General features: G+C 43.3%; 1 protein-coding gene across 8 annotated transcripts in view; it reads right to left on the bottom strand.

Moving 5' to 3' along the window:
* hivep1 (HIVEP zinc finger 1) overlaps positions 1-22,479 on the bottom strand; it is an 85,838-nt gene that overhangs the window by 36,218 nt on the left and 27,141 nt on the right. The window contains exon 1 of one of the 8 annotated variants that reach the window (XM_021560100.3): positions 13,275-13,795. The exons of 6 other annotated variants lie outside the window; for them this stretch is intronic. The gene's annotated coding sequence lies outside the window, so the exon portion shown is untranslated. Of the gene's footprint in view, positions 1-13,274; positions 13,796-22,479 lie in introns of those variants that run through there. One more of the 8 variants, XM_021560101.3, reaches the window with a different exon arrangement.

Raw genomic sequence — 22,479 nt, 5'->3', positions numbered from 1 at the left:
GGCCTGCTACTAGAAAACCACCAGGCTCCTCGTCCCCTGCCTGCCCACCTCCCCCTGCCAGGCAGTAACACATTTAGCTCCGCTCAACAGCCTGCTCTGCCCTTCTGGTGCCTGGGCCTAGCCATGCCCACTATGCCAAACAACTAAGTCAATCTGTGATTGGCATATGTGTGTTCAGTTCATCAATGGAGCACAATGCCTGGTGGGCTGCAGAGCAAACAGTATGGTGGATGGCTTTATTATTGGCTGCATTCCAAATTACACCCCATCCCCTATATAATGCACTACTTTTGACCAGGGCCAATAGGGCACTATGTATCTGGCAATAAACAGAGAGAACACAGTGGCAGAATACCTGACCACTAACTGACCCTAAATTAAGAAAATCTTTGACTATGTCCAGACTCAGTAAGCATAGCCTTGCTATTGAGAGAGGCCGTTGTAGGCAGATCTGGCCCTCGAGAAAAGACGGGCTATGTACACACTGTCCACAAAATGAGGAAACTAATTTCTAATATTTCTAATATTTTTTTGTTGATGCTGTTGTCCTCTCACTTTTGTTTGTTTATTTCACTTGCTTAGACAATATAAAATGTTTCCAATACCAATAAAGCCCCACTGAATTGAGAGATGGGAAAAGTGAGACTGATGCTGCTGCAGATGAGACAGGAACATACAACCATCCCCCACTTCTCTGTCACAGCAAGGGAGAGAGATGAAGATTGTGTAACTCAAAGAGCTACCTCCTCCTCAGGCACTCTTCCTGTCGTCTGAAAATAAGATATTGCTTTTTCTGCAGCTCTCAGCAGGGACCTCCTGAAGCAGATAGCTACTGTACAGTACGGTCTGTCTGACACATGTTTAGGTCACACCCTTACAAGAAACCATTGGAGACGCCTATGGGTCTGGGGAAAACAACCAATCACAGACAAGAAAAGATACAAAAAAAAGAAGAACCTACACCCAGTATTCTAGGAAGTACAGTAAGCTCCTGGTTACGGTAAGTGGGTGACACACTGTGGTAGATGAGATGAGGAAGCCCAGGGACTAGTGTCCTATTACCCAACAGTCTATCATCATCAGCAGACTTACAGGCTAGTGCACACTGCTTTGACCTTCCCCACTCCCACAGACACTCACTGGAGCGACTGGCTCCATCAGCCTTAATAGACCAGGAGGTATGGAAAGAGTGTGTGAGGATGAGAAAGAAATAACCACCCAGACTACCCTGTGCTAGACTGCAGTGCTGTGCTGAGTGCTCCGACTCTCTCCGTCAATCCTAGTGGACAAGGAGGGAGGTATGGAGAGAGAGAGAGAGAGAGAGAGAGAGAGGGGCAGAGAACGAGGAGAAATAAAAATAAAAAGGGAACCACGCAGACTTCAGTGCTGACTGCACGTCTGAGAGTTTCGCTTCTCAAAAGCCATGCAGCATGACAAACAAATAATTCAGGCGAATCTCGCTCCGTCTCTCGGTCTCTAGTTACGGGATCAGCTTCCGACTACTAAGCACTCTGCGAGGACAGGAGGAGGGGAGGCAGCGTGGGAGGATGGTGTGGTGCAGCGTTTCCTGTTGGGGCTGGGCGCGTCTCGTTCCATTGGGATAGACTGGGAGGGAGATGGTTGTGGTGTGGTGTGTATAGGCAAGGTAGTGAATGGACACAACAGGCATTATGCACAAACTGAGTCAAACACCCAGTCACAACTTACAAGTTTGGTTTTGAACATGTACACACACACACAAGTTTTGGTGTGGGTTCTTTACAGTGCGGCTGGCCCTACAGGAAACAGTGGGAGGTAGGTAGGCAGGCAGGCAGTAGACCGGCAGGCAGCAAACAGGCGTCCATTGATTGGTGGGAATCTTCCTTGAACAGTATCAGTCAAAAGTTTGGACACACCGACTTATTCAAGGGTTTTTCATAATTTTTACTATTTTCTACATTGTAGAATAAGCAACCAACAAGTGCTCAGCATATGTGGGAACTCCTTAAAGACTGTTGGAAAAGCATTCCAGGTGAAGCTGGTTGAGAGATTGCCAAGCGTGTGCAAAGCTGTCATCAAGGCAAAGGGTGGATACTTTGAAGAATGTCAAATATATTTAGATTTGTTTAGCACTTTTTGGTTACTACATACTGTAATTCCATATGTGTAATTTCATAGTTTTGATGTCTTCTATTTATTCTACAATGTAGATAAATAGTCAAAAGTAAGAACCTTTTAATGAGTAGGTGTGTCAACATTTGACTGGTACTGCATATAAAACTACAGTGGTCAGATTGAGATGTGTTGGTTGGGGGGGGTTGTGTGGGTGTGTGTCTGCGTAATGGCGCGGGTGGTGACAAATGTGAATTCTGAAACTTCCATCGCTATTAGACAAAAATCTGTCCTGTGTAAATAAAGAGACAGACTGCCAAACCAAAAACACATGGCCAAGCAGAGCTAAATTATGATTTGTTTCTTTCTCAGTTGCCAATCATGGAAGGTGTGATTATGGTGCTGAAATAGACCCAATGATTCAAACTGGCTCTAGAAAACAGAACTAAATGACATTGCTGGTTGATATTTACATTTAACAAACAATCAGGAACACACCAAACAGGTATGTGATTCAATGTGTCTTACAAATCACTCATGTCAGAAAATATGTTCTATCAGTGGAATGGGTAAAGATTGATCTAATTGAAATAGATAAAATCTAACAAAACAAATTAAACAAAACGCAAATTTAGTAAAGAAATTAGGGAAAAGAAAATAGAGAAATCAGTCCATGTGATTGGTATCACTTCCTGATTGATTAAGACAGGGGAGAGAAATTATAATTGAAATGTTACAGCCATCCCAAATACACACACACACACACACACACACACACACACACACACACACACTCTTTCCTTTCTCTGCATAAAACCCCAAAACGGGAAACAAAACAAGCCACACGTCAAAGTTGATTGGATCAAAATCTCAAGTTCCCCATAGGTTGGTTCTTTTACGGGTCGTGAACCAGAGCTAGTGTGCGTGTGTGTGTGTGTGTGTGTGTGTGTGTGTGTGTGTGTGTGACAGAACGAACATCCAGACTGCGGATCCACTCAACTGACTCCACGGACAGACAGCCAGCAAAGGCGACCAGACGGAGCGGGGTAGGAAGCATGTTCCATTAGATTCAGTGTAAAAACAACCTTCACATGCAGTCACACACATACACACGCACAACAAACCTCACACAAGCCCTTCGGACCAGCCGTGGTAAGCTGAGGGCTGGGTGATTGTCGCACGGCTGAGACTAAGATTACTTTTTTTAATGCATTCCGTAATCACATTAATTAATTAGATACTTTAGCCCGAAGTTGCCATGTCTTCTGCACACTTGGCTAAAGCTAAATGCTACATCAACACAGTCATTAGCTGAAGCAGGTCGTTTGGAGAAGCCTCTGCCACTCACTCACTGCAGGTCTGAGTCCCAAAGAGCACCCTATTCCCTACAGTATATAGTGCCCTACCTTTGACCAGAGCCCTAGGGGTGGGATATAGGGAATAGGGTGTCATCTCGGACACGGCCTCAGTAACAACTCCAGGAGTAGGTGTGGAGAAATTCAGCACGGGTGTGTGGTACATTAATATTAGGCTACCCTGAAAAAAAACTACGCCTAAGAAACGCTATTAGCGCTCACCCCGCTAACTAGCTAGCCATTTCACACCGGTTACACTAACAAGTTGTTCTATCTAAAACAAACCTACACCTTGCATGTTCATTTAACATTTGCTTCAGATAGGTCTCCTGTGGATAAACTTTAAAACAGACAGCAGTAGTGTTCTGAGGCAAAAACTGAAGGTTACATGAACTCTATTTCATTCCTAACATGTCGGTTCCCTCATCCCTGGCCCCTTACCATATGACTGTCCATATTAAATTGGTTGCCATTGTTGTTACAGTTGCTCTATGAGTGACAGCAGCCGAGCTGCTCCCTGTCACCTCTGCTCTCATCAAACACGTTGCTGTGGACGGTGGCAGTTAGCGGCACTCAACCCTGAATGCTCCCTCAACCCCTGGGGAGCAGTCCACCCATTCAGCTCACACACACACACACACACACACACACACTGTACAAGTCACGGGGGGTATATATAATAGCATTAGTGGGTGCTTATATTTCTCCTATTTCACGTGTGTGAAATGGAGATATTTTTTAAATTCCCACTCCCTCCGAGACCCTCAGAGAGTGGAGGGGAGCTGGGCCAGCAGGGTCTGCCATTATCAACAGTGATCCTGGAGCAATTCAAGTGCCTTGCTCAAACTAGTGACCTTTCGGTTACTGGCCCAATGCTCTAACCACTAGCCTACCTACTGACTACTGTAAAGTATGTATCTCTCCATCCAGATACTATATAGAAGCTAGCTAGTCTGATCTCACATTCAACAAACACTTGGTGACTGGCCTTTGTCCTGAAACGCAAACAACAAGTCTTTTGTATAGCTTACATACTCATCCATCAGTCAACACAGTCATAAGTCATCATTTTTGGCCAAACAGCTGTGGAGCTGCAGCGGTAGCCACAGTAACTTGGCGACAAGGAGGGGAATTCCTGTCAGGGAAGGAGGAGATAGGAGGGACGGGGAAGAGGAAGGAGGGGAGCTGGGCCAGCCCAAACACAGTGGTGGAGTATGGTGACGTCACTAGAAGAAGCTCTGGTACCCTCCAGGGGTTCCGGCTCTCGGCTCTCTCGTTCTTTTTTCTCTCTCGCTCAGCTCTCTTTTTCTTGCTCTCTTTTTGGCGCAAGAGCGTTCGTCTGAAGTGCCAGAGGCAATGGTGGAAGGAGAGGGAAGGGAGGAGCGGAGGGGGGAGGACGGGAGTTGGGGTGGTAGGCTCTGCCAACTGCCTTCTGCCCAACTTCTAACTCAACAAGGAGGAGATACAGGTGTTGAGTGAGCCAGTTAATTATTTTCTCCTCTCTCAGTCCTGGTAAACAAATCAAACTCTGTTCTTTGTCTTAGCAGCTGTGGTGTTAACTTACTATAGCGCAAAAACATTAATTGGGTAGGCCTACTTATTTAGAGAGAAAATTAACAGATCGTAGGCCTATAGCAAAACTGGGGATACACAATTAATGTGGCATCTTCTTAAAGCCATCTTTCAAAATGAATCACTCAATTCGTTGTTCAACTAAAACTTCATCTACACTTAAACAACTTAAAGGCCCTGTATAGCCAAAAATGTGATTTTCCTATGTTTTTTATGTCTGGAATTCTATTGGAGGAATGCAACACCATTCTCCCACGAGAAATTCCATTTGTAGTTTTGTTGACTGTGGTGGAAAACTCCCCAGAATCTCACAAGTGTTCAATTGAGTCGAGATCTGGTGACTGAGACGGCCATTGCATATGGTTTACATCGTTTTCATGCTCATCAAACCAATCAGTGACAACTCGTGCCCTAGCATTGTCATTCTATGAGGGTGTAGCCATGGTAGCCAAAATAATGGGCAAAATATTGGCCAGACCAGCATTTTTATACATGACCCTAAGCATGATGGCTAAGCATGATGAGAAGTTAATTTATGAATTAAATCAGGAACCACACCTATGTGGGACCACCTGCGTTCAATAGACACTGTAGCCCTCATTTCTCAAGTGTTTCCAATATACCTGTGTATTTCCACACTAAGTTTGGAATAATACTATGAAATTGTGAAAATGATTATAATGCCCTTTTAGTGTTAGAGCAGTTAGAAACCTGAAAGGAGGTTTGGCCTGATTATTTGGGCCTGGCTATATAAAGAGGGAACTTCCCTGGGTTTCAGTTTTGGATATGGCTATTAGGGGAAGTCCTGAAGGCTAAAATAACGAGCCAACCTAAACAAGTGGCTTCACCCAATCAGATAAATATTTACCAAGGCCAGGGACAAACACAGGCTGTTTCCCAAATGGCACCCTATTCCCTATACAGTGCACTACTTTTTACCAGAGTCGTATGGGCCCTGATCAAAAGAAGTGCACATCTGTACATAGGAATAAGGTGCCATTTGGGACACTACCCTAGTGAGTGACCACACTGTTTTTTGCAATGTCACTGTGAAGTGGTGGTAAATAAATAGGCATTTATGTGTTCCGGTAAATCATTGCAAAACAAAACCCAAACAGTGAAAACAAACCCAACACTAATTAGGGAGACACTGGGATAATTTGGCAGTAGTGTACTGTGGTAATTTTAGACAGGAATAAGGGTCTCTGCCTGTAAACAACAAAGAACTACAGTACGAGTCAAAAGTTCGGACACACCTACTCATTTAAGGGTTTTTCATTTTTTTTATATTTGACATTGTAGAATAATAGTGAATACATCAAAACTATGAAATTACACATATGAAATCATGTAGTAACCAAAAAAAGTGTTCAAGAAAATATTTGAGATTCTTCAAACTAGCCACCTTGATGACAGCTTTGCACTCTTGGCATTCTCACAACCAGATTCACCTGGAATGCTTTTCCAACAGTCTTGAAGGAGTACCCACATATGCTGAGCACTTGTTGGCTGCTTTTCCTTCACTCTGTGGCCCAACTCATCCCATACCATCTGAATTGGGTTGAGGTCAGGTGATTGTGGAGGCCAGGTCATCTGATGCAGCACTCCATCACTCTGCTAGGTCAAATAGCCCTTACACAGCCTGGAGGTGTGTTGGGTCATTGTCCAGTTGAAAAATAAATGATAGTCCCACTAAGCGCAAACCAGATGGGATGGTGTAACACTGCAGAATACTGTGGTAGCCATGCTGGTGTCACCAGCAAAGCACCATCACACCTCCTCCCCCATGCTTCTCGGTGGGAACCACACATGCAGAGATCTGTTCTCTAACTCTGTGTCTCACAAAGACACAGCGGTTGGAACCAAAAATCTCAAATTTCGAGTCATCAGACCAAAGGACAGATTTCCAAGGCTCTAATGTTCATTGCTCGTGTTTTATAGCCCTAGCAAGTCTCTTCTTATTATTGGTATCCTTTAGTAGTGGTTTCTTTGCAGCAATTCGACCAAGAAGGCCTGAGTCCATGCAGTCTCCTCTGAACAGTTGATGTTGAGATGTCTGTTACTTGAACTCTGTAGCATTTATTTGGGCCGCAATCTGAAGTGCAGTTAACTCGAATGAACTTATCCTCGGCAGCAGAGGTCCTCAGAACCTCAAAGTTATACAGCTGCACCATCGAGAGCATCCTTACTGGTTGCATCACTGCCTGGTATGATACCTGCTCAGCCTCCGACCACAAGGCACTACAGAGGGTAGTGCGTACGGCCCAGCACGTCACTGGGGCCAAGGTTCCTGCCATCCAGGACCTCTATACCGGTGTCAGACGAAGGCCCTAAAAATTGTCAGACTCCAGCCACCCTAGTCATAAACTGTTCTCTCTACTACCGTATGGCAAGTGGTACTGAAGCACCAAGTCTAAGTCCAAAAGACTTTAACAGCTTCTACCCCCAAAACACCAGTCTCAATGTCAACAGTGAAGAGGCGACTCCGGGATTCTGCCCTTCTAGGCAGAGTTGCAAAGAAAAAGCCACATTTCAGACTGAAAAAAATATTAAGATGGGCAAAAGAACACAGACACTGGACAGAGGAACTCTGCCTAGAAGGCCAGCATCCCGGAGTCGCCTCTTCACTGTTGACGTTGAGACTGGTGTTTTGCGGGTACTATTTAACAAAGCTGCCAGTTGAGGACTTGTGAGGCATCTGTTTCTCAAACTAGACACTTTAATGTACTTGTCCTCTTGCTTAGTGGTGCACTTCTCTTTCTATTCTGGTTAGAGCCAGTTCACGCTGTTCTGTGAAGGGAGTAGCACACAGTGTTGTACCATATCATCAGTTTCTTGGCAATTTCTTGCATGGAATAGTCTTCATTTCTCAGAACAAGAATAGACTGACGAGTTTCAGAAGAAAGTGCTTTGTTTCTGGCCATTTTGAGCCTGTCATCGAACCCACAAATGCTGATGCTCCAGATACTCAACTAGTTTAAAGGCCAGTTTTGTTGCTTCTTTAAATCAGAACAACAGTTTTCTGTTGTGCTAACATACTGTATTTGCAAAAGGGTTTTTCTAATGATTAATTAGCCTTTTAAAATGATAAACTTGGATTAGCTAACACAATGTGCCATTGGAACACAGGAGTGATGGTTGCTGATAAAATGGGCCTCTACGGACTATGTAGATATTCCATAAAAAATCTGCCGTTTTCAGCAACAATAGTCATTTACAACATTAACAATGTCTACACTATATTTCTGATCAATTTGATATTTTAAATGGACATATTTAGCTTTTCTTTCAAAAACAAGGACTTTTCTAAGTGACCCCAAACTTGATCCAGAACGGTAGTGTACATTTTACCTCATTAAACTCGACTAACCGGTGCCCCCTCACATTGACTCTGTACCGGTAGCCCCTGTATGTAGCCTCGCTATTGTTATTTTACTGCTGCTCTTTAATTATTTGTTACTGTTATTACTATTATCTATTTTTTACTTAACACTTCATTTGACTTAACTGCATTGTTGGTTAAGGGCTTGTAAGTAAGCATTTCACTGTAAGGCCCACCCACATCTGTTGTATTCGGCGCATGTGACAAATCAAATTTGATTTGAACTCTGGGTCTTCCTTTCCTGTGGCAGTCCCCATGAGAGCCAGTTTCATCATGGCGCTTGATGGTTTTTGCGCCGGCATTTGAAGAAACTTTCAAAGTCCTTTACATTTTCCGGATTGACTGACCTTCATGTCCTATATAATGATGGACTGTCGTTTCTCTTTGCTTATTTGAGCTGTTCTTGCCAAAATATGGACTTGGTATTTTACTATATAGGGCTATCTTCTGTATACTACCCCTCCCTACCTTGTCACAACACAACTGATTGGCTCAATAGCATTAAGGAAAGCAATTCCACAAAGGATCTTTTACCAAGGCACACATGTTAATTGAAATGCATTCCAGGTGACTGACTCATGAAGCTGGTTGAGAGAATGCCAAGAGTGTGCAAAGCTATCATCAAGGTAAGAAGAATCTCAAATATAAAATATATTTGAACACTTTTTTGGTTACTACATGATTCCTCATAGTTTTGATGTCTTCACTAATATTCTACAATGTAAAAAATAGTAAAAATAAAGAAACCCTGGAATGAGTAGGGGTATCCAAACTTCTCACTGGTATTGTGTGTGTGTTAATGGACGATAAAGAGTGTTTCTGTGTGTGTGTGTGTATTAATGGAAGTTTCACGGCAGGACACGAACATCTGAGTTAGTGTGTGTGTGTGTGTGTGTGTGTGTGTGTGTGTGTGTGTGTGTGTGTGTGTGTGTGTGTGTAATATTCATAGGGTTATATTTTACAATTCACAGTCACACACACAAACATGAAATTACAAGAATTCCTCTGATTTAAAGCAATTGCTTCGATCAACCCCCCCTGCCTCCCATCCAGAGGGACAAAACAGCAGATGAACAACGACTGTATTGAAGAAGCCTGCCTCTTCTTTAATAACATTCCCTATGAGAGGCATTTCTATCAGTCTTTTCTCTAGACCACAGCATAGTGTTTGTGTCAAATATGGTTGCGATCAGAACTGCAGGAATGGGACAGAAAGGCCACGTTCAAATGCTCCTTTATGCATCTGAAATTAACTGCTCGGCCAAGACCTTTCTCAAAGATAATGTCAGCCTGTCTTTTGAACAACTGAGTACACAAAAAATAAAATGTTCTTCACTTATTATAGCAAAATATGAAAGATAAGGAAGACACGAGGAGTGTCAAAAATGTGCACTATTAAGCTTGTGTTACTGATGCAAAATGGCATAAAATCAGTGGAGTCTTACACCAGTCCACAGAAAGAAAGGAGGGTCTCAGTAGGCTGAGAGGAGAGAGGCACTGCTTGCTAGCTACCTTGATGTTGTTGTTGCTGCTGCCATGCCTCTGCCTCACGTTGTTACTCGACAGGCAGGCAGGAGGTAACGTTACATAATCCTACCCAGTGGAACACGCTGACAGAGGAGAGCCTTCTCTCTACCCTCCCCCCACACTCTCCATCTCTCCCACTCCTCACTCTTTCCATCTCTCTCTTCCCACTCTCTCTCCTCTCTTGTTTTTTCCCCTCCATCGCTTTTGCACCCATATAACAGCATAACAAAACAAAGACATCCACTGAACATCAGGTTAATGTCGTGTATCAGACCACTGTTACAGAGTATTACTGCACCCAGATGGTAAAGACATCGTAACAATCCTGTAAGCTAGTTTTTTCCCACCCTTTAATTTCATCATGGTGAATGTTGGGCCCTGGTCAAAAGTAGTGCACTATAAAGGGAATAGGGTTCCATTTGAGATGAAGGTGTCCTTGTACCTCTAGCAGAGGTAGTAGGATGATTATGTCATTAAAATACCTTGATGAAATAAAGCAGGGAGACCATGGCTATGTTGAACAAAACACTGAGGGAGGGAGATCTCTCTCACACACACACACACACACACACACACACACACACACACACATAAACACAAACATGACTGTTCGCATGCACCACCCACAGACACACATGCACAAACACACATCACCCTATTGCTGTGATAGGATGAGCTAAGTGAGCTGATGAGCTCATGGTGGGTGGAAGAGTCAGTCAAGACCACCTCCTCTCACACATATGCACGAGCACACACACACACACACACACACACACACACACACACACACACACACACACACACACACACACACACACACACACACACACGCGTAGCTCTCCTCTGTGGGACTTGGCTGTCTGTTATGTAACCACCCCCCATCCAGCAGCTCATCCTGCTGGGTTCACCTCGTCCTCCTTGGTCCTACGTCACTCTGCCCATGAAGAAACACACCACAAACATGTGCAGTAAGTAAGCCCTGCTTAAAGACTCACTCACTGATTGGACTGACTGAGGAGTTAGTGGGAGTGGAGTTAGCATTTAGCCTTGTTAGCCCCTGACCAACATCAACCATCCTGCCAAAGTCAAGGCCAACAGACAGAAAGTAGCCTGCATTTACATTTTTTAAACAGAACCTTTATTTAACTAGGCAAGTCAGTTAAAAACAAATTCTTGCTTACAATGAAGGCCTACTGGGGAACAGTGGGTTAACTGCCTTGTTCAGAGGCAGAACGGCTGATTTTTACCTTGTCAGCTCGGGGATTCGATCCAGCAACCTATCGGTAACTGGCCAAACACTCTTACTACTAGGCTACCTGCATCATCTGGTTGGGCACATATAATGAACAAAAAACATATCCCCACTAGGCTATTTTTCTTATTATACACTCTTAAAGACACAGGCACTCTTTAAGATGTTACACATCATCCATAACATACCACCCTCCAAACTTGATACGTATTATTTTACAGTAAAGGTAAAACAAATTCAAAAAGGATCAGGGAAAAGGGAGGCCTCAATCCCAACTCCGCCTGGACAGGATATGACAAACAGTTCACAGTGCCACACAAAAACACCACAAAGTAGCAGCAGCACTCTTAATGGTCTAAGAAGTTAGATGAAAGGAGAGAGCGATAACGAAAGGAGGTGAAGAGAGAAGGAGTCAATCAGAACCATGGCTACAGTAGAGGAGGTAAAGAAAGAGGGGGATCAATGAGGATAGTGAAGGACCGATAATCAGCCGATATATCGGGCCGATATTGGCCTTTTCTATTCTATTAGCCCTTCTCTGTTGGCTTTGCCAATAGTCCCTTTACATAGCAAAACTGTTGGTACTGTATGCCAGTCGACACTCACCGCCTGAGCCACGAGCCCTGCAGAATGCAGAGGAATGTCTAGCTAGGAAAATCAGCAGCAAGCTAGCTGTGACTGGAAATATTAATTTAGTTAATTCACTAATAATAAAGCTTGTGTCGACATTCCCGGACATGCATGCAATAAACAAGCTAGCTAGCTAAGCAGATAGCTATGTGCCCTGTTAGTAAAGATTATGATAACTAATCCTTTCATCTGTGGTAATAGCTAGATTAGCTACTATGCTAGCTACTGTAGCTGGCTAGATAAACACCCCTGCTAAGATATCAGGAGATAATAGCCAACGTAGCTATCCAACATTAGCTGGTTATCCTTTTGAACATGCACCATTTTTGGCAACGAGACATCTGACTTGGGGTGTAAGGTTAGCTATTTACTGGTGTGATGATCTGACCAGCCGCAATCGTATCCGTAAATTGACAGTTGACAGTCAGATTAGATGATTGTTGTAATAGGGAAAGTAGGAAGTGTTTTAAGCGACCTAAATAAAGGTTGGAAATAGGTTTAGCAACCTAAGAATCTTCCTGCAGGTTTAGGGGCCAAGAAAGCTGTAGATCAGCGCGAGCGAGTGTGCATTCTCACTTCACAAACTATGGGCAGACTTGAGTCACAGACAGAACGTGCATAGCCTTTTCAGCTTTTTTCCTACCCTCAGTCTCCTTGTTAAATATTATTCACATGTATGGATTGGTTGCAAATGTCATTGCCATTGAGCTAGTTCTCATAGTAGCAGTAAACAGCAGCAAGTGATATGAGCGATGGGGAGATATGTAACAGTAGGATCAAGTTACAATACGCCAATTTCTTGACAGATAGCTGAACTAGCCATTTGAGTCACTTGTTAAATCCACTTCAAAATCAGTGACGATGAAGGGGAGGAGACAGGTTAAAGAAGGATTTTTAATCAAACTCAATATTAGGAAGGTGTTCTTAATGTTTTGTCCACTCTGTGTAAGTCCCAAATGGAAGGAACACAAGCTCAATAACTCAATGCATGCACACACTCTTACCGACTCCACATTCACCTGTTTTGTGAGTAGGCCTATGCCATCTTAATTCATACAGTTTATCAAAAGATTTACCATTCAAATAAGTATTCAAGTATTACAATTATGTTGCTTTGTAGTTAATTTAGTAAAAAATTATATATATATACAAAAAAAAATTATGCATTAATCTCTGGTAATATTTGTCATAAAAATTTACAAATATACTGCTTTTGAATATCGGCCTAAAATATCAGACATCGGCCTCCTTGACCCCCAAAAATCGATATTGGCCCTAAAATATCTATATCTCCAAATGAAAACCATTGATACAGTAGGAGGTAAAGAAAGAGGGGATCAATGAAAAACATGGATACAGTAGAGGAGAAAACTGAAACTCAACAAGCTCTATATGAGTATATAATGCTGTTTCAATAACACGCAGCCATAAATCAACGCACGCACGCACAAACACATCACAATACCTGTGCAAGAGGCAGAGAACTCTGTTCTGTTGTGTAGTCTGAAGTCTCTGTCTTCTCTTCTCGTCTTTCCTTCAAGTCAGACGACATGTAGCTTACAGGGGAACACCTGACCTAACATTCCCCACACAGTCGGTCAGTCAGACATGCTCCTCCAGAACAATAACCGGCTGACATTCCTTCTTGCCCCCTCCTCAACTCCTGAAATGCCACAGCAGAGCAGAAAGGAAGGCAGAGAGCCTCCGTCTGGTCACCGTCTGTCTGACTGAGAACTCACTCACTCAAAACTCCACTGAGTGAGACAAGAGTCTGAGCTTTCTCTTTACACTTCTGCCTCCCTCCCCTTTTGCTGGAGCGGCAGCTAGCATGCAGCCAAGCTTCCCTTCCTTCTCTCTCTTTCTGCCTTGCCTTTCCTTTTTTTCGTCCCTCTCTCCTCCAGTTTTTTTAATCCCTGCTCTAAATCGGGGAAAGCCCTGGCTGCCATTGTGCCGACTTCCCCTACCAAAGCGTCAGCTCTCTCGCTCGCTCACTCACTCAAATCAAATCGTATTTGTCACATGCTTCGTAAAACAACATGTGTAGACTAAATGCTTATTTACGGGCCCTTCCCAACAACTCAGAGAAAGAAAAATAGAATAATTGAAAATAAAACACGTAATAATAAAATAAGTAATAAATACAGATTAACGTGGCTATATCTCTCTCAAAACAATCTAACCAAAGCAGGATGCTGGGGGAGAAAAATATCTGGTGCCTAATTCCGCTTCACACAAATACAGACACACAGAGGTGTAATGAACCCATTATTTTAGAGGGGGCATGAAGTATGTGAGTTTGGAGGGGGGGGGGGGTGGAAATTGGAGAATTTACCATTTTTCAAACACCCTAAACAGCTTTTTTTCCTGCAATCCTGAACCATAGTCATTATGTTCAATTGTAATTTTAATGAGGGTGTTAGACTGACTGATGTTAATCACATAACATACTGCACTAACATGCCTAGGATATTACATCCACATTACAACACAGTACATGGGATCATAATCCCCAAAGATTGTAAAGCTGCCACGGTCATCCCCCTCTTCAAAGGGGAAGACACTCTAGACCCAAACTGTTAGATCTATATCTATCCTACCCTGCCTTTCTAAGGTCTTCGAAAGCCAATTTAACAAACAGACCACCGACCATTTCGAATCCCACCGTACCTTCTCCGCTATGCAATCTGGTTTCCGAGCTGGTCATGGGTACACCTCAGCCACGCTCAAGGTCCTAAACAACATCACAACCGCCATCAATAAAATACATTACTGTGCAGCCGTAGTCATCGACCTGGCCAAGTCTTTCGACTCTGTCAATCATCGCATTCTTATCGGCAGACTTAACAGCCTTGGTTTTTCAAATGACTGCATCGCCTGCTTCACCAACTACTTCTCAGATATAGTTCTGTGTGTCAAATCGGAGGGCCTGTTGTCCGGACCTCTGGCAGTCTCTATTGGGGTGCCACAGGGTTCAATTCTCGGGCCGACTCTCTTCTCTGTATACATCAATGATGTCGCTCTTGCTGCTGGTGATTCTCTGATCCACCTCTACACAGACGACACCATTCTGAATTCTTCAGGCCCTTCTTTGGACACTGTGTTAACAAACCTCCAGACGAGCTTCAATGCCATACAACTCTCCTTCCGTGGCCTCCAACTGCTCTTAAATGCAAGTAAAACTAAATGCATGCTCTTCAACTGATCGCTGCCCGCACCTGCCCGCCTATCTAGCATCACTACTCTGGACGGTTCTGGCTTTGAATATGTGGACAACTACAAATACCTAGGTGTCTGGTTAGACTGTAAACTCTCCTTCCAGACTCACATTAAGCATCTCCAATCCAAAATTAAATCTAGAATCGACTTCCTATTTCGCAACAAAGCATCCTTCACTCATGCTGCCAAACATACTCGTGTAAAACTGACAATCCTACCGATCCTTGACTTCGGCGATGTCATTTACAAAATAGCCCCCAACACTCTACTCAGCAAATTGGATGCAGTCTATCACAGTGCCATCCATTTTGTCACCAAAGCCCCATATACTACCCACCACTGCAACCTGTATACTCTCGTTGGCTGGCCCTCACTTCATATTCGTCGCCAAACCCATTGGCTCCAGGTCATCTATAAGTCTTTGCTAGGTAAAGCCTTGCCTTATCTCAGTTCACTGGTCACCATAGCAGCACCCACTCGTAGCACGTGCTCCAGCAGGTACTCCACTGATCACCCCCAAAGCCAATTCCTCATTGGCCGCCTTTCCTTCCAGTTCTCTGCTGCCAATGACTGGAACAAATTGCAAAAATCACTGAACCTGGAGACACATATCACCCTCACTAACTTTAAGCATCAGCTGTCAGAGCAGCTTACAGATCATTGCACCTGTACATAGTTGATCTGTAAATAGCCCACCCAACTACCTCATCCCCATATTGTTATTTATTGTTTTGCTCCTTTGCACTCAAGTATCTCTACTTGCACATTCATCTTCTGCACATCTATCACTCCAGTGTTTAATTGATAAATTGTCATTATTTCGCCAATATGACTCTTTATTGCCTTACCTCCCTAATCTTACCTAATTTGCACACACTGTATATAGACTTTTCTATTGTGTTATTGACTGTACTTTTGGTTATTCCATATGTAACTCTATGTTGTTGTTTGTGTCGCACTGCTTTGCTTTATCTTGGCCAGGTCACAGTTGTAAATGAGAACATGTTCTGAACTGGCCTACCTGGTTAAATAAAGGTGAAATAAAAAAATAATTAACACACATCATCAATACAGGCACATATCATGGCATCATAATTAATACACAAATATCATGATATTATCATAAAATGCCAGATTACATTTAAACCACATATGTTTTGTATATCTAAGCATACCTCTTGACCTGTCTGTATCCTTTTTTTTTAAAGAAACTAAATATCCTTCTCTGTGTCTCTAGGTAAATCTGGGGGGAAAAAGATGTGTCTTATTCAGTACATTTAGTAATTGCTTGCTTTTCTAAAGTCTAGCAACCTTGCCAGCAGGCATGCAAGCTAAGATAGTTAGACAAGCGACTCGAACTCCATTGATAGCCTGAATTGGCTTGGTACCTAGTTATTGGTTGGGAGACAGGGAACCTATCTAGCTGGTTAGCTAAAGCCAACTTCCTAAAATGGATGTTGCTAGTGTTACAGAGAAACAACAAAACATGTTCATTATATTAATCGAGAAGGAATCAATAGGCTACATTTCTTGAGCAAATGAATTTACAAACATACCTCCTGCGAGTCCTGCCCATCACCGGCAGCTAAAGTCAAATCAAACAACGTGTGTCTTTTCTCCGTGGTGCACCTTGAAAGGAAACTGAAAGAATAAGAGGGGGGGGGGGGGGGGGGGGGTCGAGTCGCTGTGCCCCCTCCTCAAAATACAGCTGACAGATATGATTACGAATAATCATGATAAAACATGGGCTTAAAAATGATGTGTAGTTACTAAATGAACGTCGTAAAAATACAATAAAAACTTGACAAATCTGAGGGGGTGTACCCTTGTGCCCCCTATGGGCAAGACGTCTCTGCACACACACACACACACTGCTCAACAGCAGAGCAGATTAGCTGCTAACCCACTTGTGGTGCGCAACAACATCCCATGGCCCCACATCAGTTTTGAATACACATCGATCTGTCCTGTGCATTGATCCTATCTGCTGCTGGACCATGAGTTCTCGCTTCGCTCCTGCCAAGGAGGACACCGTAGCTAATACAGAAACAGGGACTAATGAGTGAAGCTAACACACACATACACACATAGCAGGACAGAAATAGACACAGAGAAACAGACACACACAAACACACATTCTCACATAGAAACCGACACACACACACACATAAAAAGAGAAACATATGCACAGTATACACACTCTCTCTCACACACACACACACACAAACACACATTCCTACATAGAAACAGACACACATACACACTCACACATAAAGAAAGAGAAACAGGGAAAAGTGCAAACACACACACACTCTCTCCCTCTCGCTCTCTCACACACTCTCTCGCTCTCTCTCTCACACACACACACACACACACACACACACACACACACACACACACACACACTCTCTCCCTATTTCTCTCCCACTCTCTCTCTCTGTCTCTCTCTCTCACACACACACACACACACACACACACACGAACACGAACACACACACACAGAATCTCCCGCTCTCTCACAGAAACACACACCAGGAAGTCTCAGCAGAGGGAGTGCTGCACATTGTGTGCTGTGTACTTGCTGCTTGGTCTCAGCTGTGTTCTTCACTCTGCAAGCTGGTGCTACAGCAGCCCTCTCTCTCTGTCTGTCAGTCACCTGGTTACAGAGTGACTCCAAACATCACACTCCTGAGACCCACCCCAGTTAGTCATTGGCGCACCCACACACGTGCAAACGCACTCACACACACAGAAAAACTGGGAGAGACACAGTTTATTTTTTATAGCTCTTTTATTTATATATATATATATATATATATATATATATATATATATACATACAGTGCCTTGCAAAAGTATTCGGCCCCCTTGAACTTTGCGACCTTTTGCCACATTTCAGGCTTCAAACATAAAGATATAAAACTGTATTTTTTTGTGAAGAATCAACAACAAGTGGGACACAATCATGAAGTGGAACGAGATTTATTGGATATTTCAAACTTTTTTAACAAATCAAACACTGAAAAATTGGGCGTGCAAAATTATTCAGCCCCTTTACTTTCAGTGCAGCAAACTCTCATCAGAAGTTCAGTGAGGATCTCTGAATGATCCAATGTTGACCTAAATGACTAATGATGATAAATACAATCCACCTGTGTGTAATCAAGTCTCCGTATAAATGCACCTGCACTGTGATAGTCTCAGAGGTCCGTTAAAAGTGCAGAGAGCATCATGAAGAACAAGGAACACACCAGGCAGGTCCGAGATACTGTTGTGAAGAAGTTTAAAGCCGGATTTGGATACAAAAAGCTTTCTCAAGCTTTAAACATCCCAAGGAGCACTGTGCAAGCGATAATATTGAAATGGAAGGAGTATCAGACCACTGCAAATCTACCAAGACCTGGCCGTCCCTCTAAACTTTCAGCTCATACAAGGAGAAGACTGATCAGAGATGCAGCCAAGAGGCCCATGATCACTCTGGATGAACTGCAGAGATCTACAGCTGAAGTGGGAGACTCTGTCCATAGGACAACAATCAGTCGTATATTGCACAAATCTGGCCTTTATGGAAGAGTGGCAAGAAGAAAGCCATTTCTTAAAGATATCCATAAAAAGTGTCATTTAAAGTTTGCCACAAGCCACCTGGGAGACACACCAAACATGTGGAAGAAGGTGCTCTGGTCAGATGAAACCAAAATTGAACTTTTTGGCAACAATGCAAAACGTTATGTTTGGCGTAAAAGCAACACAGCTGAACACACCATCCCCACTGTCAAACATGGTGGTGGCAGCATCATGGTTTGGGCCTGCTTTTCTTCAGCAGGGACAGGGAAGATGGTTAAAATTGATGGGAAGATGGATGGAGCCAAATACAGGACCATTCTGGAAGAAAACCTGATGGAGTCTGCAAAAGACCTGAGACTGGGACGGAGATTTGTCTTCCAACAAGACAATGATCCAAAACATAAAGCAAAATCTACAATGGAATGGTTCACAAATAAACATATCCATGTGTTAGAATGGCCAAGTCAAAGTCCAGACCTGAATCCAATCGAGAATCTGTGGAAAGAACTGAAAACTGCTGTTCACAAATGCTCTCCATCCAACCTCACTGAGCTCAAGCTGTTTTGCAAGGAGGAATGGGAAAAAATGTCAGTCTCTCGATGTGCAAAACTGATAGAGACATACCCCAAGCGACTTACAGCTGTAATCGCAGCAAAAGGTGGCGCTACAAAGTATTAACTTAAGGGGGCTGAATAATTTTGCACGCCCAATTTTTCAGTTTTTGATTTGTTAAAAAAGTTTGAAATATCCAATAAATGTCGTTCCACTTCATGATTGTGTCCCACTTGTTGTTGATTCTTCACAAAAAAATACAGTTTTATATCTTTATGTTTGAAGCCTGAAATGTGGCAAAAGGTCGCAAAGTTCAAGGGGGCCGAATACTTTCGCAAGGCACTGTATATATATATATATATATATATATATATTTATAAGGAACACCTGAGGGAGCATTGAGTCCCAGCCCAGCAGTTTCATTGCAGAATTTGTAGTCATAAACACACACACCATGTGAGAGCACACACACTCTCATGCTCTATAAAATAAACTAAGTATAGTCTAGTTCATGATAATATCCAGGCAAATGATAGGGCCTCTAAAACAGAATGTATGCTTTGTTTAGAAACACAATCCAGTTTCAGTGGGATCTACAGTATCTCGAAAAAACAATCATACAATTTAAGCACCTTCTCTCAGCCTCGACAGACAGACAGACAGACAGACAACACAAGTCGGTTGGGGACAGTCGCAGGGAGCTTAGAAATCCCCAGACAGTCAGTCTCTCTCTCTCCTGAGTATGCGAGTGAGGCGTAGTGAGCTCAGAAAACACCTCCCTTCACCATTTTTCCCCATGGCAACAGCTGCTAAAGGAAGACGGCCCACATGTTACACAACCAGCAGGCAGTCAACCCCCTCCTCCTTCATCCCCCCTTCCCCTCCTCCATCCCCCTTACTCATACAGCTATTTCCATTGCCTCCTTAGGAGCTCAACAAAGGCTACGCAAACGGAGCAAACACAGCCGCACAAATGTACGTAGAACTATGTAGAGCAACACAAACGGACCTCAGTCAGCTCTGTTGGCATAGGCCCCTTCAACTCTTTTTACAGTAGACCCCCGCCCCTCCCCCTCTCTCTTTCTTTCTCCAACACCTCATCTCCTACTTGCTCTCTTTCACACCCTCAATATCCAGGGCCTTGGTCAACATTTTTCACATTTTCTTCGGGAGTCCCAAATGGCATCTTATTCCCTACATAGTGCACTGTTTATTAGGTATAGGATGCCATTTGGGAGGCAGCTTGGAAAGAAACACTGGTGTCATGGCTGACTGGCTTTTCCATTAGAAAAGGCTGTTTCCACAGTGAGTCTGGTCAACAAACTGAAGTAGTGCTGTATCTCAAATGGCACCCATTCTCTAGTTAGTGCACTACTTTTGACCAACACTACTTTGGTCAAAAGTAGTGCACTAAATAGGGAATGGGGTGCCATTTGGGAAGCACTCGATAGCTAATGGAGGCTTGATGCCAGAGCTTGACCTGTAAGGAGGAGTGGAGCATGAGTTTCCCATCGTAAACCAGATCCTCCAGAGTCCAGACAATACATCGACCCCTTACACCTGACTGCCACCTGTCAGTACGGGCTCTGCTGCCTGTACACTGTCTGAGAGGTGAAAGGTCAGGAACCGTCTGAACCCGATCCCTCAGGAGTAAGTTAGTGAGTGTGTGTGTGTATAATATTGACCTGACTGACCCTGCTGACCCCACATTCATGTTCCTGATGACTCACACACCCACAGTGGGGGTCTTTCAATATATCAACATCGACCCACCCGCTAGAATCCATCAGGTCCACACAACCAAGGACAGGGCCATGCTGACACCAGCACACACTTTAGACCATAGGCCTATACACTCAATTCCTCATCCACCTCCTCTCCCTTCCTACAAATCCATACACACCCACACACCCACGCACCCACACAAGACCATCATTACCGGTACTGAGGGGGTTCAATTATTAAAACAACTAATTGAGGAATGTACACAACGACGAGAGGGACAGAGACAGTTTGTGAAAGTATGTCTTATCTACTTTGAAGAACTAGTAAGATAATTTAGTCAGACAGCTCTGCAGCATACTTAGGCAGGCTAGTTAAATAGCACAGTATTGGGAGCACATACAGTGCCTTGCGAAAGTATTCGGCCCCCTTGAACTTTGCGACCTTTTGCCACATTTCAGGCTTCAAACATAAAGATATAAAACTGTATTTTTTTGTGAAGAATCAAAAACAAGTGGGACACAATCATGAAGTGGAACGACATTTATTGGATATTTCAAACTTTTTTAACAAATCAAAAACTGAAAAATTGGGCGTGCAAAATTATTCAGCCCCTTTACTTTCAGTGCAGCAAACTCTCTCCAGAAGTTCAGTGACGATCTCTGAATGATCCAATGTTGACCTAAATGACTAATGATGATAAATACAATCCACCTGTGTGTAATCAAGTCTCCGTATAAATGCACCTGCACTGTGATAGTCTCAGAGGTCCGTTAAAAGCGCAGAGAGCATCATGAAGAACAAGGAACACACCAGGCAGGTCCGAGATACTGTTGTGAAGAAGTTTAAAGCCGGATTTGGATACAAAAAGATTTCCCAAGCTTTAAACATCCCAAGGAGCACTGTGCAAGCGATAATATTGAAATGGAAGGAGTATCAGACCACTGCAAATCTACCAAGACCTGGCCGTCCCTGGCCGAAGATGGTTAGAATTGATGGGAAGATGGATGGAGCCAAATACAGGACCATTCTGGAAGAAAACCTGATGGAGTCTGCAAAAGACCTGAGACTGGGACGGAGAGTTGTCTTCCAACAAGACAATGATCCAAAACATAAAGCAAAATCTACAATGGAATGGTTCAAAAATAAACATATCCAGGTGTTAGAATGGCCAAGTCAAAGTCCAGACCTGAATCCAATCGAGAATCTGTGGAAAGAACTGAAAACTGCTGTTCACAAATGCTCTCCATCCAACCTCACTGAGCTCGAGCTGTTTTGCAAGGAGGAATGGGAAAAAAATTCAGTCTCTTGATGTGCAAAACTGATAGAGACATACCCCAAGCGACTTACAGCTGTAATCGCAGCAAAAGGTGGCGCTACAAAGTATTAACTTAAGGGGGCTGAATAATTTTGCACGCCCAATTTTTCAGTTTTTGATTTGTTAAAAAAGTTTGAAATATCCAATAAATGTCGTTCCACTTCATGATTGTGTCCCACTTGTTGTTGATTCTTCACAAAAAAATATAGTTTTATATCTTTATGTTTGAAGCCTGAAATGTGGCAAAAGGTCGCAAAGTTCAAGGGGGCCGAATACTTTCGCAAGGCACTGTAGATAA

The sequence above is a fragment of the Oncorhynchus mykiss genome, chromosome 30 (assembly GCF_057628025.1).
Source record: "Oncorhynchus mykiss isolate SJ-2025 chromosome 30, ASM5762802v1, whole genome shotgun sequence".
In the NCBI taxonomy this organism is placed as follows: Eukaryota; Metazoa; Chordata; class Actinopteri; order Salmoniformes; family Salmonidae; genus Oncorhynchus; species Oncorhynchus mykiss.
Note: the sequence above shows the minus strand (reverse complement) of the source record. Positions and strands in the feature narration are given on the sequence as shown.